General features: G+C 44.4%; 1 long non-coding RNA gene across 1 annotated transcript in view; it reads right to left on the reverse strand.

Annotated features, from left to right (window-relative positions):
• Positions 1-6390: 6390 nt before the first annotated feature.
• The window catches only part of LOC132653069 (uncharacterized), a 29177-nt gene continuing 9617 nt past the window's right edge, over positions 6391-25950 (reverse strand). The window contains exons 2-5 of the long non-coding RNA XR_009590730.1: positions 22397-22487; positions 21436-21559; positions 8862-9108; positions 6391-7813 (exon numbers count right to left, since the gene is read on the reverse strand). This is a non-coding gene — a long non-coding RNA (uncharacterized LOC132653069). The remainder of the gene's footprint in view (positions 7814-8861; positions 9109-21435; positions 21560-22396; positions 22488-25950) is intronic.

Here is a 25950-nt window from a genome sequence, read left to right on the forward strand (position 1 = left end):
CTCTGCTTCCTGCTGTAGGGAACCTGTGAGCAACGCACCACCATGTTAACCCCTGGTCCTCTCTGCTGTGCCTTCTGCACTGTGCAGGATGCTATACCCCACTCTGTGAGCCACAGCCATCCTTCTTGTGCTTATGTTGCTTTTGTCACGTGTTTGATCCCAGTGACAAGTGACCAGCACAATGGTTTTTCCCAACCTGTGCAAAAGCGCCCCAATCATCTAGGTTGTATATGTTATTCCTTCCCATTGGCCTAAGAAGTGTAGAAAAGTGTTAAACGGATAAACAGCTCTTTTATGCAGGGAGGCAGGGCATGAAGATAGCTACTTCTGGGCACATAAAATAACTTTGCAGTAGAAGATTTTTTAAAAGGCGAAACAAAACTGAAAATTTGACTTCCTGTATGCCCTGCAAAGAAAAGTGGGGTGAGGGAGGAAGCTGTGAATGTGTGATGAGCAGCTGGCTTTTATTTTTAAACATGTATTATTGCTACACAGATTGTGTGTGTGTGTGGAGGGGAACTCACTGAGGACTTCTAACAAGCAGGCATACCATTTCAAGTGAGTGCTATTGAGACTGACTTGGTATTTTCAGGATAGAGTAAGTCTTTGCTTTGTAACCTTTACTTCCGCCTTCAGTAGATAAAACCCAGAAAAGAAACAAAACAAACGATGAGAGATGCAAGTGCTCTGGAGTCTCCCTAGGTAGCCAAGGAATGTTTGGAAGCCCTGAGTCGAGGCTTTCTTCATAGTGGAAACAGATCGTCCTACGCAAGGACCTACAGGGAAAACATCAGGGATGCTCATGCGCGAGCTTGTTAACACTGAGCGCTGCTCGGAGGGAGGAAGGCCAGGCCACCTTGGGAACCAAGCTGCTGCAGCACTGCTACTCTGAGCTGCACGTGTCTGAGCAAAATAAAAGGATAATAGTGACAAAATGCCAGAGAGCCGGGACCAAAGGCCCCGTTCTTCATGACACCTAATGGTAAGGCAGCTGACCCATAGTCAAATTGTTTTGTTATTATTTATTCTTTCCTTCTGCTGGAGACAGAAGATACCGCAGACTGAACGTGAGGCCCTGTGCACACTGAGCGAGTGCTCTACCTCCTGAGCTTCCTCTCTGCCCCATCCTGGTTTTCCAGGGATTCACTGAGTTTAATTCCTGTAGCTCTCTCCAAGGCCGAGTGGGAAAATTGTCCGCAAAGGTGAGGAGGGCAATGCAAAAGAAGGAGGGGAGAGTCATGACCACAGGGAGCTACATCTAAAGAGCACTGAATCCAGTTGAGGGTGGGGGAGGGCCCTGTGCAAAGCAAGCCAAGAAAGCCTGTGGGCAGACCAGCCTGCTGGTGCTGATCCGTGGCCCCTGCCCCATCCCCTATGTTCCGGCAACAAAAATCTAGCCATTCCTAACCATAGCTTACCTTGTCCCAAATCAGCACAAGGAGGCAAGAGAATTTTTTTTCCTAATTACGATTTTTACTCTTTCTTCTGGAAAAGGTTAAAATAATGTTGCAAAATTATGTGCCATTCTCAAGAAGCTTGTTAATACCTGATTGGCAACGCAGAACTGTCACCTTGGGCTTTTCTGTGGGGCTCAGCACCCACATCAGGAAAGCAAAATACACATTTAGGGGTAAGAAAGATTCTCAGACCTCCTATTTCCTCTTGAAACATGGAGCTTTAGACAAAAAAAGTTATTGTTTTTAAGTTATGTAGGTAGGATTTAAATAGTACAATTGTGAAGACAGACTGTAGCAGGAGACCCCAAGGATTCAGCTTTTACACACTGATGATGGAAATGGCAGAAAACAAATCCACGCTAGCTTACATGTCCTCCAGTGGTGTGAAGAAATCGCCATTTTTCTCACTTAAAAAAAAATCACTGAAAACATGACTACATTCTTTTTGATTAATTTTCCAACCACATCCCCCAGGGCACATCTTGATTTCTGTCACAGCTATTGGAAAAACCAGCAAATTTTATTTGTTCATTCGTTTGTTTTCTTAAGGAAGGACCTCACTCATTTCCTATATGGCTTGAGCTGGCCTGGAGCTCACGTCATCCGGCTACAGAGTCTCAAGTCCTGGGATTACGGGTGTGCACCTCTCTACCTGGTGGTCCAGAATTTTGTGACGCTGTCTGTGAAACCATAACTGAAAATGTCCTCTCAAGGATTGAGCATCCATTTGGGTCAAAACTAGGCCACCTGCCTCCATTTTTGTTGGTCTTGTTGGTGTCAACCTTTGATGTCCACGGCGTGAGTGTGCTCTGCTTTGATTCTTGAAGGTCTTTGAAAGGAAGTCCCCAGCCAGCATCCGTCATCACAAGGACAAGGCAGTGTCCTCAGGAAGAAGCTCATCTTGTGTTCAAGATCGAGGCTGCTCTCTTACAGATGCCACCAGCTGACTGCTGACTCATTTTGATAGAGATCATTTTAGTTCAGGGTGCCTTCTCCAGACTGCCTCTAGCAAAATACACTAAATGATAGAGGGCTTGTAATATGTAGGGTGGGTTGATTCCTGGCTTCTCTGGGAATGTTTTTGAGAGAGAACGCTTATGTTTCCAATACACAGGCACGTGTGCGCACACACACACACCAATCAAACCATTGCCGTGTTATTTAGTCTTACAGAAAAGATCAAAGGAATGGAGTGGGACAATGTTCGTAGAGGGTAGCAAAACCTCCTTGTCTGGCCCCCGCCTCTGCCTCACCCACAGGCAGCAGCTGCGACTCCAGTTTATCCCCTAGTTTATCCTCACTACAGAATCAATCCCCGAAGCACCCGCTCAGTGTCACCCACGTGTCAGTGGCTGACAATCTGCTGTTTTCTCTTCCATCTCTGCCTTCCTCTCACACCTGCAAAGCTCATCTTTCCTCTCTGGCCCCTACCTGCACCCCAGAGACTCTATTTATGCTCCTCAGACCGTACTCTAATCTCTTCCGCCAACTATTTTATTGGGGGGGGGGGAATCTGCTCATTTCCCAGATGCTGCAAAAAGGTAAGTACAGGTGCGGACAACCAGAGGGCAAGGCCTCTCGCTTCTGGAGGGGCAGAGAAAGCCAGTGTGGCTAGAGATCTTCTCTAACTGCCGCGTTCCTGTGCGTCAGCCTGTGGAACCGTACAGCCGCTTGCCAGCCCTGCAAGCCGCTAGGATGCCGAGATCTCAGACTCAGCTCTGGTGCCCTGTGCTGACTTCGCACGTGTGTTTCCGTGAACACTGGATGGTGGGGCGGTGTAAGCTCGCGCTCCAGAAACAGGGTCGGCTGGCGGAAGCTTTGCCTCACTCGGTCTCCACAAAAGCGGAGAGAGAAGTAATTTTGAATCAATTCTGGGGATGTCCACCCATACCCTGTCCTGATGATTCATAAACTAACTTCAGAGAACAAGCAGTCCCGAGGGTCATGAACCAGGACGGAGCTGAGATGGGTAATTCTTTTGCCTGTCTGGCTTCAGCTGGGGGAAGTCTGTGGTTCCCAGTCCCCTGGAAAGGCCCGGATGCCGCCGGGCACTGTGCTGGAAATGCTCGCTTCTCTGGCTTATCTGGAAGACTGAGGTTTGGGGTCCAGAGATCAGGACCCTCAGGATCCTCAGGCTCCAGGCGGGGAAGGGTGGAGCTCAGAATGAGTTCCATGCCACAGGATTTCTGGTTCGGCCAGAGAGGTGGGAGAAGAGATTTCTGCTCGACGAAGTGTTCCGGCTGTTTTAGCTGGACTGCCCACACCCGATTCGGGCAGCTGCTTCAGGGACACTCAGATGGGCACTGAGGGAGCAGAGCGGCGCGAAAGACCACAGCGGCGCTCAGCTGACTCCTGATGAACAGCGGATGCCCACGGCGACAGCCTGGTCAGGGCCAGCGGTCCAGCGCTGAATTCTTCGGGGAGAAGGGGAGCCCTTCTTTTCCCAGTGTTACAGCCCCGAATCAAACAGCCAGTCTCAGATGCTCTTCGGTGAAATAGATGCTGTGCGCTTCGTTTTATGTGAAATAGGGACTTACAGACCTTGGGGGTTTGGGGTGTGAATGCGTTTCGGTGGCTGGGACTAGGATGCTATATCGATGCTCTGTTTACATCGGGGAAAGACAGCAGGTGGCAAGCCCACCTGAGTGACCGCCTGTAACCACCTTGGGGCTGTGTCACGTGCTCCTGAGGCAGCACAGAAACGGGGAGAGAGCTTTGTCCCATACACCTTCCGTTTTCTCAGGATGAGGTTTTAAATCTCACCTATTTGAACAGGTTCCATCTTGCCGGTTCCATGCCGATTCGCTTGTAGGCACAGTCCACAGAAAGTCAGTTGAATTCAGTGGATAGCCGATCTTCCCAAGAGCAACTAAGTCCTTGTAGCTTCCATGCCTGGTCCCTAGTGGTAACGGCTCCACCTCGCCTCTCTCCTCTCCATTGCTCTCAGAGCCTTTCTCCGTAATCTCTCTAGGGTCTTCAGACTTTTCACAACGCAGTTCAGGGATTCAAGACTTGGGTATTCCAAAGGACAGAGGAGGAATACGAATGCCCTGAGAGCTGAGGCAGAAGTGGACACATTCATCGCGTTCCGTTGGCTATAAGCATCAGACACATAACATCCATGAAGATACAGCTTATGTTTTTTTTTTTCTTTTCCATAATAGGAGCTGGCAAATTGTGGCCTTCAGATCAAAACTGGCCTGCTTCCATGATTACAAATATAGCTTTTTGGAAACAGTTGGAATTATTAGTTATGTGCTATCTGTGACTATTTTCACACTACTGTAGCTGCTATGGAGATCACATAAATCATGAAGTCTAAAGTATTTACAGTATGGCCCCTTTTAAAAAAGAATAATTTACCAATCACTATTCTATAGCAGCTTATCACTGAAGAGTTTCTTTGTGGCCCCGGTAAGCTGCCTAGCAGGGGAAGGGGGTGGGGCGGGACAGGAGAAGAGGAAAGGAAACCACAGACATATAAATTTTCCACTCAAGATGGCAAGCGGCTTGCTCAGCTGACGGTCTTAGTGGTCCTGGTAGCGGAGAAGAGAAGTCGTCTAGACAACCTAGGCTCAGGCACTGCCGTATGAGGGTGCACACTACAGCACACGGCTGAGCTGCACACACTTGCGTGGCGCTGGCATGGGGTCGTTAGTCCCTATCAGCTTCAGCACAGTGTGCACAGAGGTGGACGGTCCTGGACCGGCTTGGAGAGTTTACAGTGAGGGAAAATGTCTGGAACAAGATGCATATCTGTGGTCGGCATTCTGGGACTGGACTAGGGTTTAGCTTGCAGCAGAGGGGGGAGAGTCTGCAGCTTCCCTCACGCACACAGGCCCTTCTGCTCTATGTGGCTGTTCCCCTCCACAAAGGGTCAGAAGAGGGGGAGCTGAGGCCATAAATTGTGGCAAATTCATTTTTTTTTTTAAATATGAGTTCCCCCTTGCTACTCATCCAAAAAAATGTCGGCTTATGTATTGGAATCAGACTTCACTATTGTTTTTGTTTTGTTTTGTTTAGTTTTTTTGCATGCCTGCATGTAGAATATAAACCTTAGGCCCTGGTGCTGGGACAGTCTATGGGTTTCTTTGATTCTTTTAGATTAACTCTATACTAGGAAGGCTATCATTGCCAAGCCTTAACTTTAGCCTCCTAAGTAGCACTGGCATGAACCTCCTCTTGGGGAGATGAAGCCCATTCCTGTGGAGGGTCATAAAGTGCAGTTTATGAGCCCCTTGGCCCGGATCCACTGGAGTTTGGATGCATAATGACCTTGGGCACTGTAGTGCAATATTAATGGTGAAGGGAAGCCATTAATGCCAGGCTCCTACCAAGAAAATAACAGTGGGGTTAATTCAAGTGACTCCCTCCAAAGTTCCAACCTCCATCCCAACAACAAGATCACTTTGTTTTACAAGTTAAAAGCTTCAAGGCCACTTTCTTTTTTCTTTGCTAATGAGGAAATCACTGGGTGCCTGAGAACAGAGCAGGAACAGTAGTTTTCCACTGGCTGTTTCAAGCATAGAACATGGGGCCCTGTTCCTTTTTTTCTGATGGGGCCCAACATAGTTGACAGTAGTTGCCTGAAGACCTGGGGGGGGAACCAATTTTTAAGGCAGGTTGTACACTACTGTGTATCAAATAAACCTCAAATCTTAGTGCTTTAATCAATTTTCTACATGCTTGCAGTGCCTTGGGGTTGACTGAGCTTGGCTGGGAAGTTCTGAGTCATCTTGAGCCACAGGCCTCTGAGACTCACCTAGTTTTGGAAAATCCAAGATGGTGCTACAGCCACAGAGGGAGCTTGTTATGAAAGCGCTGAACATTTCTTATCTTCTTAATCATCATGAGGCCAGGCTTTCTCAAAGCATGGCAGCTGGGCTATAAGAGGAAGGAGCAGGAGTTCCTGTCCTCTGAAAGCCTGGACTTTCAGGATGCCATATCTGCCATATGCCACTGGCCAAAGCGATTGTAGGACTAGCACATATGCCAGAGGAGAGGGAACAGTACATTGCTACTAGGTATTGAGCCTAGGGCTTCATGCATTCCAGGCAAGTGCTCCAAGACTGAGTTATAGCCACAGCTCTCCTTATTGCATGTTATTTTGAGACAGGGTGTCATAAATTGCCCAGGATGGCATTGGACTCACTCTGTAGCCTAATCAGGCTTTGAATTTCTGAAAAGCCATATATACCCTTTGACATGAACAGTGACATGGGAACCCATGGAGGGATGACTGAAGGCTTATCAGTCAAGGTTCTTCAGAGAGATAGAATCAGTGGGGACAAAACCTATCCTATCCTGCCCAGACTGATGGGGCACACATCAGAAAGCAAGACAAAGGAGAAGTAAGGGGAGTGTGAAAGAGGGAGCCTGGGAAGGGAGAGAGAAAGAAGGAGGGAAGAAAGGAAAGAGTGATGGAGAGAGGGAGAGAAGGAAGGAAAGAGAGATAGAATGAGAGAAAGAAAAGAGGAGGGAGAAGAGCTATCACCAAACTTTGCAGGAAAGGCAGTCCAGTGATCTGCCCCAATCTTTTCTCCTTGCTCAGAGGAGGTCCACCTTTTCCTACTAAGGTCTTCCACTGATTAGCGGCCCGTGAGCACACACAATGAAAGGTAACCTGCTTTACTCAACATTCACCGATGTACATGTTAACCTCATCCTTCCCCTGCCAAAAACGGACCAGAACCATTCCCACAAAAAACATCTGGAACTGTATTTACTGAAGTATCTGGGTACTTTGACCCAGCCAGGCTGATATATAAGATGTTGTATCTATCACCAGGGCCAATCTTGGAGCCTGGCAACCACAGCAAGCGAGGGGTCACCACTTCTTCACATCCTCCTACCCTTTCTCTGTTTGTATTTTTCCTTTATTTCTTCCTAGGTTTCTACCTCCAGGATTCTCCTCTGCACCTAAGCCTCTGGACCTGTGGTTTCTCCTCTCTTCTATCCGTTCATCCTTCAAGGTCATCACAGTCAACACAATCCCTCTGTCCCTGGCTGCTGGATAGGGGTGTCCCCTTTGTGTGGCACTTGGGGGGGGTGCAGAGTTCTGAAGATCATGGTGAGTGAGGCAGGAAGAACACCAGATTAGATAACCCAGCAAATGTCAGCCCTGGGTACCCAGGCCTGGTGGCCCTCCCTCTCCCATCCTGAGCTTCCCCACCTTAGACTTACCATTCTAAGACCTTCAGCCTTAAAAGTCCCAGGTTAGCCTGTTCCTCTCAGATCCCTCATGTGCTCTGCAACAGGGCCCACCTGGAGAGATGGCTGTCTTTTTTTCTTTTGCTTTGATTTTAAAAGGCGTGAATTTCCTAGTCCATAGAAGGAGAGAGCAGCACCTGTCTGGGCTGAGGGGAGAAGGTGAAATTTTAGTAGGTGAAAGTGGGCTGGTGTTAGGCGAAGCTTTGTGGTGAACAGCCCTGCTCGTGTCCATGTGGCAGCACTGCTACCCTTCAGGGCCGGGTGGGACACTTTGCTGTCACTTGCGTTTCTTCCTTTCCACCCGGCACCTGGCTTTGAATGCCGAGAAGTGGATCCACCCGAGCATGCTCCTAGAGCTTTTCTACTTCATACGCTTTGCCTAAGGGAAGTCCTTTTGTTTGAACTTTTCTTTCTTTCCCGCAATGCTTATGGCAACCCAGGGCTTTGTGTATGCATGCACGTACACACAAAGACATTTCCGAATCGCCCTTCAATAGGTCGCTGAAGAAAAAGAACTCTTGAACCATGACCAGGCAGAATCAGAAACGCTATCTAGGTATCTAGACAGCAGTAGCGTGTGCAGTGAAAAGTCAGAGTAAGGAGGAAGTGTGAGGTGGTGAGGGAGGGTGAGGCGCTTGCCATGTAAACATGAGGATCTGAGTTTGGATTCCCAGCACCCATGTAAAAGCTAGGTGTAGCTCATGTCTGCAATTTCAGTGCTGCAGAGGCAGAGACAAGTGGATCTCTAGAGCTCACTGGCTGGCCAGACAAGCCAAATTGGTGAGCTATAGGTTCAGTAAGAGACTTCATCTCAAAGAGTAAGGTGAAGAGTGGTGGAGGCAGACACCCAGCATGGACCTCTGGGTTCCATCCGTGTGTACACGTATGCATATACACGTGCACATACATATGATCATATATATCACACACATAATAACTATGCATGGGCATATCTACAAATATATATGTAAATGCACACAAAATGTTCTGGAAGGATACCTACCTAGTATAACCATGGTTAGACTGAGAAGGGTATCGGATGGAGAGGGGACATTTTACATTTTGTTCTATGTATTTATATTCTTCTTGTATCTTACACTAAGCAAGAAAGCAGTTATTTCTTCAACTTGAAACCTTGTAAAGCAGGCATGCGCTAGCTTGTTGTTAGGGCCGGAGCTATAGGATATACTCTACCTTGAAGGACAGTGACATTAGCTCACTGGAGTTCAATATCCAAGTGCCAGCAGGACAAAGGTCTAGTCATTCTGTGCCTGTAAGGTGGGCTGGGCATGAGCTTTCACTTTAGCAGGGAAGTGTGGCACAGGACAAACCAGGTGATGTAGGTAGAAGGCTTCATCTTGCACAGAGGCCTTGCTCAAGCTCTGGTAGCCATGCTCTGTGAAAGCACGTGGAGTCCGATGCCAGGAAGCAACACCTGGAACTGAGTGGAGAGGAGACAGGCATTGAGTCCTTGTGACCAAGAGGTGACAATGGCACATCCAGCTTCCTCTTTAGAACCCTAAGGTGCTATCATCACTTGAGCCTGAATAGAATTTGCAAGTTTTAAAGTTTTAATTCAGTGAACAGGAAGACAATTTCCTTTGAATGGATCTTTAATTATTTTCTGTGTGCCAAAGCGTGATCTAGGGGAGGCATAACAGCTGAGGGAAAACACATTTCTGACCTTGGCTTAGAGCAAGAATCCATGTCCTTATTGAGTCACAAACTCTTTGTAGAATCTGATTTTAAAAATAAACATAGATGTTTGCTTCAGAAAAGGCACCTAGAAAAATTTGCATATAGTTTCTAGGTCATAAGTCTCATTTGATAATCCTTTTCTCTTTTGCCTGCATATTTAGAAAGTGAACCTAAGGTCAAAAGACAAACCCTTGACCTCTGGGATGTATTCCCAGTCATCTTTTCTTTTCTTTTCTTTTCTTGTTTTGCTTTGTTTGGGGGTTGACTAAGATGTCAGGCTGTTATATATATATATATATATATATATATATATATATATATTAATTACAGTTTATTCATTTTGTATCCCAGCTGCAGCCCCCTTCCTCATTCCCTCCCAATCTCACCCTCCCTCCCTCATCTCCTCCCATGACCCTCTCCAAGTCCACTTAATTAAGGAGGTCCTCCTCCCCTTCCATCTGACCCTAGCTTAACAGGTCTCATCAGGACTGGTTGCATTGTCTTCCTCTGTGGCCTGGAAAGGCTGCTCCCCACCTCAGGGGGAGGTGATCAAAGAGCCAACCACTGAGTTCATGTCAGAGATAGCCCCTGTTCCCCTTATTAGAGAACCCACTTGGATACTGAGCTGCCACGGTCTACATCTGTGCAGGGGTTCTAGGTTATCCCCATGAATGGTCCTTGGTTGGAGTATCAGTCTCAGAAAAGACTCCTGGGCCCAGATTTTTTGGTTCTGTTGCTCTCCTTGTGGAGCTCCTGTCCTCTGCAGGTCTTACTATCTTCCCCTTCTTTCATAGGGAATTAGGGATTAGGGAATCCTATGAAATTTGCAAAAAAAATAAAAAAAAAATAATAATAAAAATAAATAAATAAAAATATGCCCAAAATTTGATTATGAGTCTCAGCATCTGCTTTGATACACAGCTGGGTAGAGTCTTTCAGAGGCCCTCTGTGTTAGGCTCCTGTCCTGTTTCCTGTTTTCTCCTTCTTCCGGTGTCCATCCACTTTGTTTTTCTAAGTGAGGATTGATCATCTTACCCAGGGTCCTCCTTCTTGCTTAGCTTCTTTAGGTGTACAGATTTTAGCATGTTTCTAAGTGGATATGTCTAATATCCACTTATACATAAGTTAGTATATACCCTGTGTGTCTTTCTGCTTCTGGGACACTTCACTCAGGATGATCTTTTCTAGTTCTATCCATTTGCCTGCAAATTTCATGATTTCCTTGTTTTTAATTACTGAGTAGTATTCCATTGTGTAAATGTACCACAATTTCTGTATCCATTCCTCAGTTGAGAGACATCTGGGTTGTTTCTAGCTTTTGGCTATTACGAATGAAGCTGCTATGAACATGGTTGAGCAAATGTCCTTATAGTGTACTTGAGCATCTTTTGGATATATGCCTAGAAGTGGTATAGCTGGATCTTGAGGAAGCACGATTCCTAATAGTCTAAGAAAGCATTAGATTGATTTCTAAAGTGGTTGTACAAGTTTACATTCCCATCAGCAATGTAGGAGGGGTCCCCTTTCTCCACATCCTCTTCAGCATGCATTGTTACTTCAGTTTTTTTTTTTTATCTTAGCCATTCTGATGGGTATAAGGTGAAATCTCAAGGTTGTTTTGATTTGCATTTCCCTGATGATGTTGAGCATTTCTTTAAGTGTTTCTCTGCCATTCTGTATTCCTCTATTGAGAAATCTCTGTTTAGCTCTGTACCCCATTTTTTAATTGGATTACTTGATTTGTTGCTGTTTAACTTATTGAGTTTTTTATATATTCTGCATATTAGACCTCTGTCAGATATAGGGTTGGTAAAGACCCTTTCCCAGTCTGTAGGCTATTGTTTTGTTCTGATGACAGTGTTCTTTGCTTTACAGAAGCTTTTCAGTTTCATGAGGTCCCATTTATTGATTGTTGATCTTAGAACTTGTGCTGTTGGTGTTTTGTTCATGAATTTGTCTCTTGTGCCAATGAGTTCTAGGCTCTTCCCAAATTTTTCTTCTAACCGATTTAGTGTGTCTGGTTTTATGTTGAGGTCTTTGATCCACTTGGACTTTAGTTTTGTGCAGGGTGATAAATATGGATCTATTTGCATTTTTCTACATGTAGACATACAATTAGACCATCACCATTTGCTGAAGATGCTGTCTTTTTTCCATTGTATGGTTTTGGCTTCTGTGTCAAAAATCAAGTATCTGTAACTGTGTGGGCTTATTTCTGGGTCTTCTATTCAATTCCATTGAGCCACCCTTCTGTTTCTATGCCAGTACTATTCAGTTTTTATTACTATTGCTCTGTAGTACGGCTTGAGATCAGGGAAGGAGATACCCCCAGATGATATGTTGTTGTATAGGATCATTTTGGCAATTTTGGGTTTTTTGTTTTTCCATATGAAGTTGCGAATTTTTCTTTCAAGGTCTATAAAGAATTATATTGGTATTTTGATGGGAATTGCATTGAATTTGTAGATTGCTTTCGGTAGGATGGCCATTTTCACTATGTTAATCCTACTGATCCATGAACACAGGAGATCTTTCCATCTTCTGATATCATCTTCAATTTTTTTCTTCAGAGACTTGAAGTTTTTTTCGAACAGGTCTTTCACTTGCTTGGTTAGAGTCAAAACAAGGTACTTTATGTCCTTTGTGGCTATTGTGAAGGGTGTTGTTTTCCTAATTTCTTTCTCAGCTCTTTTGCCTTATGTATACAGGAGGGCTTCTGATTTTTTTTGAGTTGATTTTGTATCCAGCCACTTTGCTGAAGGTGTTTATCATCAGAAGGAATTCTCTGGTTGAATTTTTGGGGTCGTTCATGTATATTTCATATCATCTGCAAACAGTGATACTTTGACTTCTTCCTTTCTGATGTGTATCCCTTTGTTCTCCTTTAGTTGTCTTATTGCTCTAGCTGGGAATTCAGTTACTGTGTTGAAGCAATATGGAGAGAGTGGGCAGCCTTGCTTTGTCCCTGATTTCAGTGGGATTGATTTAAGTTTCTCTCCATTTAGTTTGATGTTGGCTATAGGCTTGCTGTCTATTGCCTTTACTATGTTTAGGTATGTGCCTTGCATCCCTGATCTCTCTAAGACTTAAACATGAATGGCTGTTGGATTTTGCCAACTGTTTTCTCACCATCTAAGGAGATGATCATGTGGTTTTTTCTCTTTCAGTTTGTTTATATGGTGGATTACATTGATGGATTTCTGTATATTGAATCACCCCTGCAAGTAGGGATGAAGTCTACTTGGTCATGGTGGATGACAACTTTTATGTGTTCTTGGATTTGGTTTGCAAGTATTTTATTGAGTATTTTTGCATCAATAAGAAAGATAGGCCTGAAGTTCTCTCTCTCTCTCTCTCTCTCTCTCTCTCTCTCTCTCTCTCTGTTCTATATGTGGTTTGGGTATCAAGGTGACTGTGGCTTCATAGAATGAGTTTGGTAATGTTCCTTCTGTTTCTATTTTGTGGAATAGTTTGAAGAGAATTGGAGTTAGCTCTTCTTTGAAGGTCTGGTAGAATTCTGAGCTGAAACCATCTGGCGCTGGGCTTTGTTTTGGGAGGGAGACTTTTGATGACTGCTTCTATTTCCTTGGGGGATATAGGACTATTGATTTTTTTTTTACCTGATCTTGATTTAATTTTAGTAAATGGAATCTATCAAGAAAATTATCTATTTCATTGACATTTTCAAATTTTGTGGCATATAGGATTTTGTAGTAAGACCTAATGATTGTTTGGATTTCCTCAGTGTCTGTTATGTCCTTTTCATTTCTGATTTTGCAGACTTGGATAGTTTCTCTCTGTCTTTTAGTTAGTTTGGCTAGGGGTTTGTCTATCTTGTTGATTTTTCTCAAAGAACCAGCTCTTGGTTTCATTGATTCTTTGAATTGTTTTATTTGTTTCTAATTGATTGATTTCAGCCCTGAGTTTGATTATTTCCGGCCATCTAGTCTTCTTGGGTGTGTCTGCTTCTTTTTTTTTTTTTCCCTAGGGCTTTCAAGTGAGCCATTAAGTTGCTTGTATGAGATGTTTCAAATTTCTTCTTGAAGGCACTTACCACTATGAATTTTCCTCTTAGCACTGCTTTCATTGTGTCCCATAAGTTTGAGTATATTGTACCTTCATTTTCATTGAATTCTAGGAAGTCTTTAATTTTTTTCTTTATTTCTCCCCTAACCCAGCTGTCATTGAGTAGCGAGTTGTTCAGTCTCCATGTATGTGTGAGTTTTTTGCTATTTCTGTTGTTGTTGAGGTCCATCTTTAGTCCATGGTGGTCAAATAGGATACAAGGGATTATTTCAATCTTCTTGTATCTGTTGAGGCTTGCTTTGTGACCAACTATATAGTCTATTTTGGAGAAGGTTCCATGAGGTGCTAAAAGGAAGTTATACTTTTTGTGAATTTGCATGAAAAGTTCTGTAGACATCTATTAGGTCTTTTTGATTTAGGATCTCTGTAAGTCCCTTTATTTCTCTATTTAGCTTCTGTCTACATAATCTGTCCTTTTGTGAGAATGAAGCGTTGAAGTTTCCCACTATTAAGGTGTTGGAATTGGTGTGTGATTTAAGCTCTAATAACATTTCATTTACAAACGTAAGTGCTCTTGCTTTTGGGGCATAGATGTTTAGAATTGTGATGTCCTCCTGGTGGATTTTTCCTTTGAGGGGAATGTAGTGCCCCTCCTCATCTCTTTTGATTAATTTTGGTTGAAAGTCTATTTTATTAGATATTAGTATAGCTATCCCAGCTTGTTTTTTGGGTCCATTTGCTTGAAAAACATTTTTCCAGTTCTTTACTCTGAGGTCGTCTTTATATTTGTTGCAGAGGTGTATTTCTTGGATGCAGCAGAATGTTGGATCCTGTTTCTGCAATCATTCTGTTAGTGTGTGTCTTTTTATTGGAGAGTTGAATCCATTGATGTTGATAGATAATAGTGACCAATGGATGTTAGTTTCTTTTATTGTGGAGTTGTTGGTGTTAATGTGTTTCATTGTTTGTTTTCTTTTAATTTTTTTTGTCATGAACTTATCTATATCCTATGTTTTCTTGGGTGTAGTCGTTTTTGTTTGATTGGAGTTTTCCTTCTAGTATCTTCTGTAGGGCTGGGTTGCTTTGTAGATACTGTTTAAGTTTAGTTTTGTCGTGGAATATTTGTTTTCTCCATCGATGTTGATTGAAAGCTTTGCTGGGTATAGTAGTCTGGGTTGACATCTGTGGTGTCTTAAAGTCTGCATGGCATCTGCCCAGTCCCTTCTGGCTTTCATAGTTTCTGTTGAGAAGTCTGGTGTGATTCTGACAGGTCTACCTTTATATGTTACTTAGCCTTTTTCCCTTGCTGCTTTTAATATCTTTTCTTTGTTCTGTACATTTAGTGTTTTGACTATGATGTGACGTGATGTGTTTCTTTTCTGGTCTAGTCTATTTGGTGTTCTGTAGGCCTCTTGTGGACATCTCTTTCTTTAAGTTGGGAAAATTTCTTCTATGATTTTCTTGAAAATATTTTCTGGACCTTGGATCCTGGAATCTTCTTTTTCATCTATTCCTATTGTTCTTAGATTTTTGTCCTTTCATGGCCTCCTTGATTTCTTGGAACTTTTGTGTTTGGAACTTTTCTAATTTTACTTTTTCTTTGAGATAAGTATTAATTTCTGCAAGTATATCTTCAGCACCAAAGATTCTCTCTTCCATATCTTGTATTCTGTTGGTGATATTTACCTTTGTGGTTCCTGATCTTTTCTCTAAGGTCTCCAGCTCCGGGGTTTTCTCTGTTTGTGTTTTTTTTATTGATTCTAATTCTGTTTTGATGCCTTACACCATTTCCTTCATCTTTTTGAATGTGGATTCCTGTCTTTCTATGATGGCTTCTATTTTTTGTTCATTTCCTCTCTATATGCCACTAATTGTGCCTCTACTTGTACCTCTATTTGTTTGGCTGTATTTGCCTGTATTTCTTTGAAAGCTTTGTTCATTTCCTCTTTATTTGCCTCCATTTGTGTGGCTATTTCTTTGAGAGGTTTGTTTGTTTCCTCTTTGTGTGCCTCTAATAAACTGGATAAGCCTAGCTTTAAAATAATTTTCCTGTGTTTCTGATGAATTGAAATATCCATTGATTTTGGGGGTTGCTGGCGAAACCAGGATGTCCTGATTTTTGCTGGTGTGTTGTTACAATGACCTCTGGCCATCTGCTTATCCATTACCTTCACTGTTTGTTCCTGGTGTCTGTACTTCAGACTGGGTCCATATTTCTCTGGTGTTTGGAGTATTCTTCAAGAAGATGAGAGAGGTCCACTGGTTTGAGAGTATGCATCGGTGTTTCACCTGTACCTATGGGAGGCAGGTCTGCAGGCGTGGGTACACAAGTGTGGGCTAGCAAGTGTGTGCATGTTCGTGGAAGTATGCCTTGAAGAATAGGGTGCTAGAGAGTGTAGATGCCTGGAATGTGGGGCAGGGGTGTGTGTGCAGGCACAGGAGGGGGTGCGGACACTGACGCTGTTTGTAGGCACAGTATACATGCACAGATTTCCTGAATACCTCAGTGGCCTACAGGCTTGTCATACTGTCCTTCTGGTATTCAGATCCATCTGGGATTCAGGAGTTGTTTGCCTGGACTCCATTGGTAGCCCCACAGAACATGAGCTTCAATGTTGAGAATGCTGTCCCAAGAGTCCCTATGTTATCCACAGTAGGGCTGTGGGTGGGAGGGATCTGATGTCTGGCTGCTAGTGTAGAGGGACCCTGGCTGGGCTCTGCATGCGCTCTCTTGAAGGTGCACTCACTCTCTAGCAGGTCTTATTGGAAAGCACAGGGGTTCCCCTGTTCTCTTCTCTTGGATTTGGGCCTGCCGGGGCAAATGCAAGTGTAGGCGATCCATCAGCTGGGTGGTGCTGCAGCCACAGAACTTGGAGGCTGGTATAGTCATCCACTGGAAGTCCAGCCACAGCAGCAGAATTGGGAGGCTGGTATAGATGCCTGCTGGAGGCCCTGAGGAGCCTCGGACCTGGTTGGCCCAGTGGACCTGGGTGGCTTGGCAGACATGGGTGGCCCAGCGGACCTGGGTGGCCTGTACAGCTGGCAGCCCTCCCACTGAGGAACTGGGAGGCCCACCTTCTTTGTCTCAGATAGCGAACAGGGAGTTCTGTGCTAGGAGCTGAGCCGTGGACACTGCACTCTGTGCTAGGAGCTGCAGGCACTGTGGACTGCCTCCAGAGAAGAGGGAGGAGGGAGGCTGGCATGGTGGCCCAGGAGTGGTAAAATGTCACTAACAGTGTTTTCTCCTGTGGAGGTGGCCTGAAGCAGCACTTGATTCCCAAGAGCTTGGGAAGATGAGGGAGGAGCCTGGATAAGCTGAACCTTATCCAAGAGCATGAAGCTGAGTTGTGCCAATCATGTGGACTGACCATCAAAGATCAGAGAAAGTGTCTCCAAGGGCAGGATGTAAGGTGTCTACAGTGGGGCCTTGTCAGCGTGACACCTTTTCCCTCTCGCCTTCTATCTCCCAGCTCTCAGGCTCACCTGGGTGTAGTGAATGGCTTGGCTGGGTGGCAGTGTCAAAGGGAAGCAGAATTAAGCTCCGATCTGTAAGATATGCCCCATTTCCCTCCCCCTCGCACAGTACCTTTGACACCATGGTGTTTGTAGCAGGTGTGTGCTAAAGGTTTGAAGACAGATGACAGCCCTTGATGTCTCCCTCCCTCCTCTAGCTTCCTGCTTAGGTTATCTGGGCGACCTAGTAGGAGTTCTTTTTTTTTTTCCTCCCCTGTAGGCTGCTGAGCCACATATCACTTTCTTCAATTCTTCTTTCTTTTTCCTTATTTCTCAGGACAGTCTTCTTTTTCATATCTGAATGGGCAGTTGCCACCAACAATGGCTCTCCCTAGAATGATCTCCAAGGTCAACATTTGTAGCTGCATTGTGTCTCTCTCATGCTCTGATCCTTCCCTGCAGAGACAGTCCTGGCAGGGGAGCCACCCTGGTTTGGGGTAGGTGTTTTGTTATAATTTCCAAAGCAAATGAATGCTTTCCCTGGCTGTCATCTGCTTTCTGTGCTCTTGTTGTAAGGTAAGTGGGCCGCATGACAACCCGGCCACTGTGTTCCCTTTGTCCATGTCTTATTGACCAGAAGGTTGTAGATCAATCAGTTTTATAGCAACCTGCAGCCAGCAGCCAGTACGACCAGACCCTTACACACACTCAGCACAGGTACTCCTGTGGGTAGAATTGCTTACCTGAGCTCCTTTACTGTGGCAGTGAAAGGGGGAAAAAACTACAAACACAGTAATAACAACCATCACAACAACATCAAACCCCAACAGCAAGTGCTGAGCAGAGCAACCCCCGGTAAAATAAGGTGGAAAAAAAGCAGCCATGCAGAGCAGTAGAGCTGTCTAGAGTACTAAAGCAAAACACAAGTCAACAATAATTACCACCATGGAATGCTAGCTTTATTTTCTTCTCAGTTTCACATCGTATATGCCGCACACTAGGGGTTTGGCTAGAAGGAATTTACCTAGAGAATACTGAATATGCCATTAGCTGGAAAGGCACATATCTCATCTTACAAACGCTTTTAGTTTAGGTAGAAGATGGGGTTAAGAGTGCATTGGTACAGTCCTTGCACTCTGGAACAGCTAAGGTAAGTGGACCAGAAAACACCCCTCCCTACCTGCAGGTAGGGCTCACCTGAATGCCTGACAGTGAAGGAAGTGCCTCAGATAACACCTGCACCAGGAGTTATCTCCTGACAACTTCCCAAGCACCGTGGTGGTGTCAATCTCCTTTGTAGAAATCCCTGCGATGTCTTCACCCAGCCCTTTTACAAATATCAGTGAGCCACAGATGGAAGCAGGAGGATTGCAAGTTCAAAGTCTCTGTGGGACTTGAGCAAAGTGACTTCAAGACCAGGCTGGAACATTTACTCAGACACATACTCAATTTAAAAAATACAAAAGGGGCTAGAGGTGCAGCTCAGGATTGGACACTGTGTTCAGTTGCCTCAGTTGCCAGTACAAGGAAGGAAGGAAGGAAGGAAGGAAGGAAGGAAGGAAGGAAGGAAGGAAGGAAGGAAGGAAGGAAGGAAGGAAGGAAGGAGAAAAAGTCCCACTTTACTTCCTTTGGAATGCCTCTGTGTGGAAAAAAAGTCTCTTGTACATTGTATAAATGCAACACCTGTCAATTATAAAACCTATGGTCTATGGTCTCTGAGGCAGGAAATAGGTGGGACTTCTGGAACGCAGAAAGGATTCTGGAAACAAGTTAGGTGTGTGAGATTCAGCCAGCAAGATGTGAAGAGAATGAAGGCATGGTGCCTGAGCTCAGGTAACCAGCCATGTGGCAAAACACAAATTAGCATAATGGGTTATTTTAAGTTATGAACTAGTCAGAGAAAAGCCTAGCTTTATGGTCTAGGTATTTGTATAATATGTAATGAGTCTCATGAGACACTATTCAGGGAGCTAAGGGATGGGAGGAAAAACCCCTTCCTGAAACATATTGGCGCCTTACTACACCTCAGAAGTAGGACTGCCCTAAAGATGTGGTGTACAAAGAGACACATTTCAGTCTTTTAGGATTTAACAGCAGAAGGAGACCCATATTTTAGCACCAGATGAAGAGGAGGAAAGGTCTATTCAAACCCAGGAGCTGAGATGGCCCATGGTGTGACACATAAGCACACAAGGGAACTAAGTCCTCATAGCACTGATAGGGAACTAGCTCTGGAATACAACGACAAGTTAAAAAACAAACAAAAAGCAGCAAATCCATCCATGCAGCATGCCGCCACTCGTGAGGACAAGGGTAAAAGCCAGGATGTATCTGTATTTATACATGATTTCATTTGCATCAGGATGCACTTCAACAGTATACCCAACATTAATAAAAATGATAATTTACAGAGGGCAAGGATGGCTTATCATGGGAAAGGGAATAGGCGTAGATAATGGTGCGTGTGAGAGTTCTCAGTATCTGTCTTGCTGCAGTGTTTCTATTTCTTTGACCCATGTGATATTAGCTGCTCAAATATGTAAATTGTTTGAATGAAGGAAAACAGTGACTAAGCCAACTGCCTTCTCTATTTACGAAGCTCAGCCATTTTTGCCCTTTAAGGCATAAGTTACCACACTGATTTGCTCATCAATAAACATGAATGCGTGACGTGTGCTCAGTGTTCGGCCGGGCACCTGTAGGTGAAGCATGCACACTCCTCTGCTTGCACGCACTGACCATTTGTCTGGCTGCTGGCCACCGAGTGCTAACAGGGGGAGACTTCGGGAGCTCCTTTGGGCACCTGTACTCCTGGGCTCCTCTGAGCCACTAACAGTGTTCCCTGGGTTCAATCTCTAGTTACGTAAGCTCAGTTATGTACTCTGGCCTTTGGATGAGTAGTTTAGGAACTACTCTAAGGAACTACCCAGTCATGGATGGCCCTTGCTGGCCAACTCTTTATGCACAGCAAGCTCCCAATGACTTTAAATGAGTGAATCAATGAGCTGCTTCCAGGGGTGCACCACCTGGACGAGTAGAGGCCACCAAGGGATTAGGAGGCAGCAGGATGGTCCCCAGCTGGTGAGAGGTGACTTCTGAAGGCTTGGGGGAGGAGGAAAGAGTGTGAAGTCTAAGGCTTGTTTCTTTTTGATTAGGTCTGAACTGGAATGGGTTACCCCACAAACCTCTGCCCAGGAGCTGGGTCCCTACACAAAACAGAAATACCCGCTCAGGACTGATAATACTCTGTACCTAGAATTCTGAACCTAGGGAGTCTAAAAAGAAATTACCTGTGTGTCTCCCGATTTGGCAAATCCTACTAGATTCCCCACTTGTCTTGTGCCACTGAGGCCATTAAACAGTAAATACAAAGGAAGCCAGGTTCTCCTCACAGAGTGTAATGCTGAGAAACCGGGAGATTGCTCTGCTGGTGTTTGTCTTGGAGATTTACCTGCTGAGCTCTGCCTGAAAAGAGCCTTAACTTCATCAGTTTCAACCCTAAGCCCCTGTTTTTCAAATGTGGCAACTTAAATCATTTGCTGAAAGGCAAACATTTCTTCAAGCTTTGTGTCTTTCTTAAATATGGATCACTTTCTGAGGTCAATTTTCAAGGCAATTTACGACTTGCCTTGAAAGTCTTCTTCTTCTCTTTCTGGTAGCACAGTTCAGGCAGACAATTCTCCCAGCCTTGGCCACCAAAGCAGACCCACTGTCAAGGTGTTTCTTGTTGGGGAAGCATTCATTTATGTGATTTTTCGCCTGTTACGCTGATCCACCAAGGAAGGCTAGCCAGTGAGAGAAGGTCTCCCTCTGGCTTTAATTACTCTAGGCCCAAAGATGAATGACCGTCCTTGGGGAGGGACCAGAAAGGATCAGGGTCACAAAGGGAAATGGCTTGAGCTGTCAGCTTTGTCTGTGGACCTGATAAGGGCAGTGTGAGTTGAAAAAGCAAGCCACTCAGCTTGGTCAGCAGCCGAGGGCAGCCAGCATCAGCATTAAGCTAATGAGACAGAGACAAATTAAAACCGTTTTCGGGATCAACAGCTGTCCTTGGGCCTCTTGCTCATAACTGGCTTTATGTTTTCCCAGGGCTACAGCAGGTACAGATATGAGAGAAAGGGAGAAATGAGATCTGACTGCCAGAAAGGCCCTGGGCAGGGCAGGTGGAAGCTGGAAGCTCCCCCACCCTGCTCCCACGTGCTGCAAGAGAGCAGAGGAACACACAAGCACATTCATAACAATAGGAGAGAGAACTGATTCAAGTGAACAGAATAAACCAAAAACCCACCAGAAAACAAGCTCCATGATGGGTAGAAAACAAAGAAGGCAACATTTAAGAGTCACGTGACAGAAGTAAACCAGACAGCATCAGGGGGCAGGGAAAGGCTGAATATGAAAACACACATGAAAAACCAAATACCTGGTGCACAGAAACCGTGGAGATACGAGGGTTTCAGAGTAAATGTAGAATTAGCCAAAAGCAGAAGACACTTCAAAGCCTGATGGGAAGAAATAGCTAAGTAATGAATGTAAGACAGAAAGGATAAATATGCAGTGTAGAAAGTTAAAACCTTCTGAAATTTTTACTTACGTGTCACTCCTCAAAATGCCCACCAGGCACAGCTCAGAGAGTGCTCGGCAGCTTGATTGACTTGACCTCCCATAGGCAGATGAACAGATATCAGCAGAGGGAGGCAGGGGTGAGGAGACTGAGCCTGCGGGAGAACAGCAGGAAGTATGCAGATATGAAGATGGAGTGGAGCTGCTGGGGACCCCTGTGAGCCTCGAAGTCAGAGGAGATGGAGAGTCCGTTCCCCAGAAGTGACCTTCATCTGATATGGAATGTGCTAGTATTTATTTGAAAACATCATGCATATAACCAATCTTAAATCCAATGAGGTTTAAGGGATGGAGAGGGAGAGAGAGAAAGAGAGACATGGTGGGGGGAGGGAGCACCCAGACAGAGAGAGGGGAGAGAAAGCAAGAGAAGGGAAGAGCAAATGAGCAAGAGAGAGTAAGAGAGCGACAAAGTGGCAGGTTGGCTCTTTTATGGAGCAACTGAATGAAACACATCTACCAGGTGTGACTACCTGGTGGGCAACACATGATGACATCATAGGTTGCTAGGCAACGGAGAAGCAGACTGCCTAAATACTTGCAGAATGACCTTGAAGGACACTGCCCAGCTTCCACCTCTCTCAGGGGACTGTCCTATGGGCTGTTCCTCAGACACTCAAAGGGACATATGGAACTCAGCCCCAACTGCTCACACTGAAAATCTGCTCCTGAATGTATGTTTTCCATGACATATTTCAATAGCCTTTTTCTACATACAGCTTATATGCTTTGTTCTTATTCATCCTTCCTCACTATCTTTCTATCCATCTAACCCCTCTTGCTGGACCATTTCTGAAGCAAGCAAGTATAGAAAATCCTTTAACATGGATCCCTATTTGGCCTTGGTGCCTTAGTTAGGGTTTCTGTTGCTGTGAAGAGGCACCATGGTCACAGCAACTCTTATAGAGGGAAACATTTAATTGGGGCTGGCTTACCGTTAAAAGGTTAGTCCACTATCGACATGAAGGGAAGCATGGCAGCATGCAGGCAGGCATGGTGCTGGAGAGGTAGCCAAGAGTTCTATATCTGGATCAGCAGACAGGAGAGAGAGAGAGAGAGAGAGAGAGAGAGAGAGAGAGAGAGAGAGAGAGAGAGAGAGAGAGAGAGAGACGTTACTTACAAGAGCAGAAATGACTCAAAGACAGCAGCATACCCAAAGCCCACACCAGCATGGGTCACAGCTCATGAAAGCTGTGAACTTGGAAGACACTATACAGCCTGCACGCAGCTCAACAAATTGGAGAATGTCCTTTCCATGTAACTCAGCTGGTCTCTAGTTTTTTTCAGGCAGTTGGTGGCCTTTGTTTCCAATCAGCTTAGCTGGTCTCTGCTTCTTCCAGGTGGCTCTGCTAGTCTAAGAGTGTCTCTCAGAAGTTCTTACTGCTTAAACATTCTTCATTCTTGAGGAGGGAGGGACCTAGTGAATCTTGTCAGCTTTAGGGACTTCCTGAAGCCACTGAATTGTTTACCTCCTGAACTTAATGAGCTTCCCTGAAGGATGTAATGTTTTGCTTTCCCTTAGAATATTCTGTTGTTTCACCTCCCTTTAACATCTTGTGTTTTAACCAGCTTCCTTCTAAGATGGAAGATGTCAATCTTGGAATAAATCGATACACAACAACCTCCTGTAATAATGCAAATGTCAGCCCAGTTCCTTCATCTGCATGTACTATGCACATACCCCTCTTCAAAAAAATGCACCTAGCAACCTGCCCCCACCCACCCCATTTCCTCAAACACTTTCCTGCATCTAGCTACATACATCCACTGGGCAAACAACAATAAAAATCAGATGCATTGGAGGAAGAGACACACATAGTAGAAAAAAAAATATGATCTAATCTATCAATCGAAAAATCATCTAAACTCTGCCCCTTAGTTATCAACTCCTTTCCCCTTAGATCCCATTAAAAAGCATCTCAGGCTGTGGCTTGGGGTCCTCTTTTCAATACTCAAGAGGCAGAGAACCTGGAAACATCTGCTCAGACTCAGCCGCTAATAACAGATCCTCCCCTGAAGCAGCCCTGCTTCTGCTTTCATGCCACAAATATTCCATTACACACACTCTCTCTTTTTCACTCTCTCTTTGTCACTGTCTGTCTGTCTGTCTGTCTCTCTCCCTCCTGATACATGTAGAATCACTTCTCTTTCCCTGTCTTAACTTCCTATTTTCAAAGCAAAATAAATTAAAGCAAAACAAGACAAATGTTCTGGCTGCAAATCCATGGTTCGGGGGCTGCTGTGGAGAAAACTCAAGCTACGAAAGAACACAACAACAGTGGGAATAAGGACACTGGATGACTCACTGATACGTTTAGGACATGATCTGTGCAATAAAAGGAGAAGGAGTAAAGAAGGAGGGCCTATCAAGATGACTGAGGATTCTTCCTTTTACAACTAGTTAAATATTAATCTAATTGGCTAATTATAGTAATTGAAGAAGTGGGTTCCCCCCTTTCTGGGGAATGGGCCCAGGAACAGGTGATGGCCTTAATTTTGGCCACTTTGAGGTTCACTCAAGGTCTTCAATAATTCATGCCCAGTGGCATTTTCCAAACTGGAGGTCTGTGAATTATACCTCTTTTGGCATATAAAACTACAATATACATCATCATATTACAAGCTCTGTATGTTCCCCAGAAACGCAAATTGTTTATTTTTCTGTTAGCTCTTTAGACCCAGAATTTATTTCTGTGGTATACATGCTTGGAAAAGCTTTCGCAGCTTCCAATTCTTCATTAAGTGACTTGGAAAGAGCTTGAGTTTCACATGTGGTCAGGGCACTATGAAAATGGAGCACTTTACCAGTGACAGAAACTGGTCCCTTTCCCAATAGCCATGTTCCTAGCTGAAGGTTGCTCTGTACTCACTGTGTGGGAAAAATGCTCATGTGTAGTGACAGTTTATGCATTTGAAAATTTGTGACAGTCTTAGGACACATCGCTTGAGACAACAGAAACTGTCGAATTAAATGAGGGGAGGGAAAGTACACTGATGTCTCTTTTAATCTTCTTATTTCTTCTTTAACAATTTGAACTTTCCCATGCATCTTTAAGTACACAGATTGTTCTTTTCATTCTCTGTATAAGCAAAACCAATTAACTTATGTGGAAAACCCAAAGCAAGATGAAGGTAATTAAAGCAAACTTGAGTTCTGAACAGAAGCAAGGAGGCTGGCTGCTGTAACAGGCATCAGGAAGGAAGGAAGGAAGGGGGAGCATTCATGTGCGGTGTCAGTGTAAGGAGAGGAGCGTAAGTCCTCTGGTCAGGTCATCTCAGGATGCAGCAGCTTCGTTCCAATCATGAGGTTGGTGCTCAAATAAACTTTGATTGTCCACTTTGGCTTTCTTTCATGTGCATCATTTTGATATTCTTTCATGGTGCTGCACTGTCCTCATCTGAGGCTAGACATACACTTTCAGAGGCACCCAACGGTAATTTTAAAAACATGGTTAGATATGTGGGTGGATTTTCAAACTCCATTGTGACCACCAGAGTTCAAAATGTTATGTGGATATGGTCTGAAAAGGTCACTGGAAAGCCAGAATTAAATTAAAGGGCTCTCATGGTTTCCTTAACCATAAATAATATTTTCTCTGGCAGAGAGCCCAAGCCAAACTTCAACCCCCTAATCGGTAAAATTTTCCATTATAGGCACTTAACTCTATGCAAGACACACTGTAATACCCAGTGCCAATCATTTAAAAGACTCAGGGAGGCTGCCAGGTGATACAGGCCTTCATGCCATCAATGACTGTGATAGTCTTGTAAATTTGGAAGTCCTGAGCCCCTACGCCTTATCAACACAAATTCTCTTGAATACCTCCTGTTTTATGTCCTAGATATTTTTCCACTTTTAAAAATTATATTTAAATTGTTTATTTACTTACTGTGTGCAGAATAAAGCAAATATACACTCTCATGCTGTTTGCCTTTGTTAGTTTTTTTTTTTTAGGATTTCACACAGTACTTATATCATTTACAACCCACCTCATGTGTATCCTCCACTTCCTTTCAAGTCATTGATCTCTTCTTTGATTATCATTGTTTTGCATACATACATACACATAAACATATGTACAACCTGCTCAGTTCATTTACTGCTAACTTGTGTATATATGTATTCAGAGCTGGCCAGTTGGAACTATGAGAGGGCTCATCCCTGGAGAAGAATGATTGTCCCTTCTCCACAGCTGGTCATTACCTGTAGCTTTTCATCCACAGATGGGCCCTGTGAGATTTTCTCCAACTCTGTTTGCATGTCATGTTGACTGGTATTGTCCTTGTAAAGGTCTTGAGATTTCATGGGTGCAACTTCCAAGTGCTAGCTGGAAGACACTATCTTGCAGCAGACATTCTGGTCCTTTGGCTCGTACCTCCTACCCCTCTTCTATGATGCCCCCTTAGCTTCAGGTGTAGGAGTTTAGTTGTAGATGTATCCGTTGGGGTTGGGTACCTCATGGCCTATTGTTCTCTGCATTTTGTGTTT

The sequence above is a fragment of the Meriones unguiculatus genome, chromosome 3 (assembly GCF_030254825.1).
Source record: "Meriones unguiculatus strain TT.TT164.6M chromosome 3, Bangor_MerUng_6.1, whole genome shotgun sequence".
Classification (NCBI taxonomy): domain Eukaryota; kingdom Metazoa; phylum Chordata; class Mammalia; order Rodentia; family Muridae; genus Meriones; species Meriones unguiculatus.